This window comes from Protopterus annectens, chromosome 8.part1, assembly GCF_019279795.1.
Source record: "Protopterus annectens isolate FY-2018-M chromosome 8.part1, PAN1.0, whole genome shotgun sequence".
NCBI classification, from domain to species: Eukaryota; Metazoa; Chordata; order Ceratodontiformes; family Protopteridae; genus Protopterus; species Protopterus annectens.
Window position 1 is genome coordinate 466,253,109 of NC_056742.1, and position 6,247 is coordinate 466,259,355.

Sequence of the window (6,247 nt, forward strand, 5' to 3'; positions counted from 1 at the left end):
TTCTTGGTGAGGGTAGGATGCTACTCAGAGTCAGGGTCATACCTGCATGGGCTACATGATCAGAGAGCTCTTCCATGTCTCTTTTCATGTAGTCCAGGGAGGTACATCTCAGGTCATTCACACCAACACAAACAATGACAGAGTCATATTTGTACTTGTTCTGGAGTGACCTGAGTGCTTGTGTTATGTGGCGGATTCTGGCTCCCGATAGGCAGCTAACAGTAACCTTCTCCTTGTCCAGCCTAGTGAGTGGGGCATCAGTGTGCCTGACTATTGAGTCACCTATTACTAGTGTGTTAGGTATGTTATTTCGCCTTAAGGGCTGTGATTGTGTGGCACACTGATTTTGTGTTTTATGTGTTGTCTGGTTTGTGACGGGAGGAGCATGTTTTTTTGGGTGTCAGCTTTGGAGGTCTCTGATGCTTTTGCATGTTTTTATTTAGAGCCTCCGAGTATGATTATGTGTATTTATGTGTATTTTTTGCCAGTGCTGGTTTAGTAGGTCTATGTGAGGCTGGAGGTGTGGTGCAAGTGTTAACCTTCTCCTCATGATTGTCTGTTCCAGTCTTGGGTGGAGAGACCTTAGCCCCCAATTTGGCTGTATAATTGCATCTCTCGCATATGTTAGTGTTTTGTGGTAGGAGGAGAGGGCTGTCTGTGTACATGAGGCAGTTGTAAGATTGCCTTAGGATACCCAGATTCACCAGCTGGACTGGAGAGTACACCTGAAGTTGCCCTTTGGCCATGCCTGAATAGTAGGGTGAGCTGCTTAGTCGCTTGGTTGGTGAAGGGTGGATAAAGAACCTTGCCCTGCTGGGCAGTCAAGTGTCAGGGTATATTAGTGCTTGCTATTAGGTCTGAGCAAGTGCTGGACTGTAGGATGCTTTTTGAGTGCTTAGGTTGAGGGTTAGACTAGTTTCAAGTGAAAAACTGAAGAGGAGACTTAGTGGAGCTGGGAATAATTTAACCCTAGCTAACTAGTGCTGCCCAGCGCACAAAACCGTGCAAATGTAGTTTTTAAACCACTAACTTCTGGGCTGGAACCACTCCTCCATGGTGAACAGAGAAACTTCCCTCTATCCAAGTAAGGTATGGGCAACTCATAAACTTGTAACGCAGCCCTGAATTCAGCACTAGCCTGAAAACTGGACTATACTAGCTTAGAAAGGCGGGAAACAAGGCATTTTTTTTTGAAAAGATAAGGCAAAAACAGAAAAAATTACACTTAAAACAGCGTTAAACGACTACAAGCGATCAGAAAAGGCTATCACACTTTAGTGTGTAGCCTACAACAGTTAAACAATTTATTTAAACAAAAATAACTTTTTAAAAGTGCAGGCAGTTAAATAAGTACAATATGTGAAAAAACAAGCTTTTAAATCACAATAAGTGCTGGAAAAATCAACGTTTGGGTGGAAAACAGTTAAGTACAGCAAGAAAGTACAGAAAACTGATACTCAATCACTCCAAAGTCTTTCTTTTAAGCTAGAAGGCTTGTATCAGTTTAAGGCTTTCTAGTGCTTTCCAGTAGGTTAGTTACAGGAAAGATGGGAAACAAGCGCAGATGTGGTCTTTTAAACCGGAAAGTTGAAAGAGATGGACAACTTCCCAAATGATCAATAAACTACAATTCCTGAGCCAAGAACCACTCCTCTTGTGGTAGACAGGCTACCTAGTACTTACCACTCCCACTGATAAGCCAGAAGGCTGCACTCCAACACAAAGGCTTGGGGGGCTCAGAAGCTTACAAACAGTCCTGGATACAGCAAATCTGTACCTTGACTAGACTAGTTACGGGAAAGGTGGGGATCAAGCGCAAACACAGGTTTTAAAACCAGAAAGTTGAGAGAGATGGAAAAACTGCCCAAACAGACAATAAACTACAATTTCTGGGCCAGAACCACTCCTCTTGCGGTAGATAGGCTACCTAATGCTTACCAATCCCACTGATAAGCTAGAAGGCTTCCCTCCAACACAGAAAGCCTTGGGGGGCTCAGAAGCTTACAAAGAGTCCTGGATACAGCAAATCTGTACCTGGACTAGACTAGTTACAGGAAAGGTGGGGAAAATCTACTGCCAATCATTAGCGGACCGGAGTTCTGCTGTGGCGATCCCTAACCAGGAAAAGCCGAAAGACAAACAATAACTTAATAGTAACCTATGAACCAATGTGAAGAGCCCACATGCAATCAATAAGCCAGTCAATTTATTTATTTTATTTCAGTTTGTTAACCTGTGCATAGTAGTGCATTAAAAGTTACATATGAGCATAGCTTAACATATTAAAGGAACTGGCACTTTTAAGTTTATACAAACAATAGCAAAAGAAAAAGCACATCTTGAGATTATACAAGCAATATGAGAAATTGGAATGTGCAAGCAATTTACAATACATATTTACAATATGTACAGCTGATGGCAATCAACATTATCGATTGATTTTGCATAGGGAAACAGTTAGCCTTCCTGCCTAAAATATGACCTCTTGTTGTGGTTACAAAGGTGCACTTTTAATTTACTTTTGAATAAGTCCAGAGTGTTCCATTGTCCAGCTTCTGCAGGCACTTGATTCCAAGTAGCCAGACCTGGCTTTACAAAAAGTTCTTTCACCAGTGCAGATAAATCAACATGAGACAGGTGTTAAGGCCACTAAACAGGTATTAAAGCCACAGAACAAATACTGAATACATTTTAGGACTTTTAAGAGTTTAGAGCTAATAAAAATTAATGAATATGAATCCTTGATGAGGTTGTTTGGGAGCAGTCCTTTTTATCTTGGGACAACCTGTCAGGAGGTCAGTAGTAAATTTTCTCATTGAGTATCCTAACTGTTGAGTGCCTGGATCGCACAATCACAGATGGATGAGTACAGTTCAATATGCAAAATCAAGGCAGTTTGTCTTTACCTTTGGCTGCACACTGTCCAGGTTGGTATATATAGGGATGGAGGTTGTAGGATGCTGATTCTTGGGTACTTGCTGACAAAAAAACACAGTAATTGTAGAGATAGTCTCTTGACAAACTGGATTTTAATAATGCCAAAGACCCAGAGCACATTTGATAGCTATAATGCAATGACTTACAACTTCTTGAGGTTTCTGCTGAAATAATAGATGAGATCTGGTTGTTTTAAGAAACAAATGAATTTGGTAGAACAGAACAGAACCAATCAAACGTTAACCACTTAAAGTGATGTAACATAACTCCTTCCACATTTCTGACTATAGCATCTAGTCTGTGAAAATAATATGTGGGAGACTCCTAAACCACTTATTTGAAGAAATGATCCAACCATTTTAAATACTCAGAATCCCTAATATTTATTAAGAGCAGTGTAAAAAATCTTTTAACAGCTTAATCCTTAAAGAAACATGACATCCCAGACATCTTGGAAATTTCTTAAACTTTATTTACAAATATTATGCAAACAAGCAGCTACCATACTGAAACAAACAAACAAAAAAACACAGGAAAAAAATCCGAACTTTGCTTAAAGTGCAATAAAAGAAAATTTAGGAATGAAAACATTATTGTACAGTATAAACAATGAGATAAATAAATAGTTTAAGACTCTGCTCATCATTGATTATAATTTAAATAATTAATTTATAAATCAGTCCATCCTTGAGCAAAGATTTGGCATAAGGAAAAAGTCTGGAAACCTTTTACTCTAATTTTAAAGCACAAATTGAGCAGAGAATTATTTAAGGGTTAAAAGATAAGTAAACACAGCCAGGATTTAGAAACAGTCCCTGCCATGAGTGGTAAGGCTCTGGCAAAAAGGGCCATAATGGAAACCAGCAATTCAGAGACACATTACCTGCAATAAGGAAAGACCTCATTTTCAGTTAATTCACATGACTCTGAATCATTTGTTGATTACCACAAGCGCTAACAGGTACTTTTCTGCAACTCTTACAGTAGTCCCTGCTGGTAGCCAATACATTGGAATAACATATGCACCCCCTATGCACCCCTCCTCCCCACATACATGAGGATGCCAAATGAGTTTGCAAAATGTCCCCAATTTGTCAGAGTTCCTTGTAAATTACAAATGATTACAGTCATTCAGTAATGTCAGACATTAGAGTTTCTCTCTTTTCAATGCTAAGTAAATGAATCTGGATGCAAGACCTGTTTGTCTGTTAACTTATTAAGTGGATTAGAATAATATGTAAGAAAACTCCCTGGTGTGATCTAGTGTTCTACCTCGGCCTTCGCCCTGAAGCCAGAGCATGTCCCTTGTACTTCACGAACAATTAAATTCAGTAAATAATGCCAGACGTAAGAGTTTTGTACTTTTCGTCCCTGTTATGTATTGTGTAGCAAAATCAGAGTTCTGTTAATTTTTCACTGGAGTGAGGTAAGATTAAAGAGTGTCCTTGGTGTCTAGTCCCCCCATACATCATTCATGCTAAAAAAACATTTGTTCCATTTACTTTTGACGTAACTTCAGTTAATTTTTAAACATCTGTGGGATCTAGTGATTCCTCCAGTACTGCATGAATTTCACATTGTTCAAGGGGTGACCAGAGGTATCTGAGTCTCCCCCATAGACACTCACTGTACATTGAACACCTCACGTCAACCAAATGAATTCACAGACACAGTCACACATTCACCCATATGCACACGCACACACACACACACACACACACACACACACACACACACACACACACACACACCACACACACACACACACACACACACACACACACACACACATGCACACACACACACACATACACACACGCACATGCACGCACACAGACACAGACACACACACACAAACACAGACACACACACACACACACACACACACACACACACACACATGCACACAGACACACACAGACACAGGCACACAGATGCACGAACACACATGCATGCACACACGCACATACACATACGCGCATGCGCGCACACACACACACACACACACACACACACACACACACACACACACACACACACACACACACACACACACACACACACACACACACACACACACACACACACACACACACACACACACTCACACACCAGTAAAAACTCTTAACTCTACATATAGTCACAAACGCATACACTCATAAATACACCCCCAGCACCATCTGCTAAACAGATCATTAAATCCCTGCTCTCCCACTCAGTTGCTGTGTGTCCCTGCTCTCAGAGTCTCTTTCACCTACCTCCCTGCCCTACACAGAAGGTAAATTTCAACCTACTGGACGTGGTAAAGAAGCCAGGTTTATGCTGCCAAGGTCCTGCTAAACCTACCCCCTGAAAGAATTACCTCTGCAGTTCCAAGGGAATTTATACTAAACCTCCCTGCCCTACGCAGAAGGTAAATTCCAACCTACTGAACGTGGTAAAGAAGCCAGGTTTACGCTGCCAAGGTCCTGCTAAACCTACCTCCTGAAAGAATTACCTCTGCAGTTCCAAGGGAATTTATACTAAACCTCCCTGCCCTACGCAGAAGGTAAATTCCAACCTACTGAACGTGGTAAAGAAGCCAGGTTTACGCTGCCAAGGTCCTGCTAAACCTACCTCCTGAAAGAATTACCTCTGCAGTTCCAAGGGAATTTATACTAAAGTATGTCTGCATACTATTGAGTTTTGTTAAACTTAGACGCTAGACCCACAACCCTGCTAGATGGTTAGGACTTACTTACACTAACTGTGATACTGCAGCAGCCACCCTTCTCTTTCTCTGTATCCACTTATCCAGCCTTCTATGCCCTTCTCCAAGCCACGATAAAGCCACTTTTCATAGGCTTCCCAGACCCAGGCTCCACAAGGACCTTTGCTGTACTTACAAGATTTGGTCACTAGATGGCAGCCTGAATTGTAATATCCCCTGCCTTTTGAGTTGCTCCTGATCAACCATCTAGTGTATTTTACTCTTTACTTCTACTTTCTACCCCTCTCCCCCACTACCATATCTGCCTCCCCACCTCTAGTCCTTTCAGCCTATACTCTCCCTATGTGCGCTCTGGCTATTTGCCCTGCTATCTACATAGCTGATTTTTTCCAACCTAACCTGCCCTGAAAACACCTTCCTTTGGCTCTACCCACTCCATTCGCCCTGCGGGCTCACTCCGCTCCCCTACTCTGCCCCTCCATTCGCCCTGCGGGCTCACTCTGCTCCCCTACCCTGCCCCCAAATTCCACCTGCCCCCAGTACTCCTACATTTATACTCACAAAACCACACCCCCTCATTAACTATCACCCACACACATC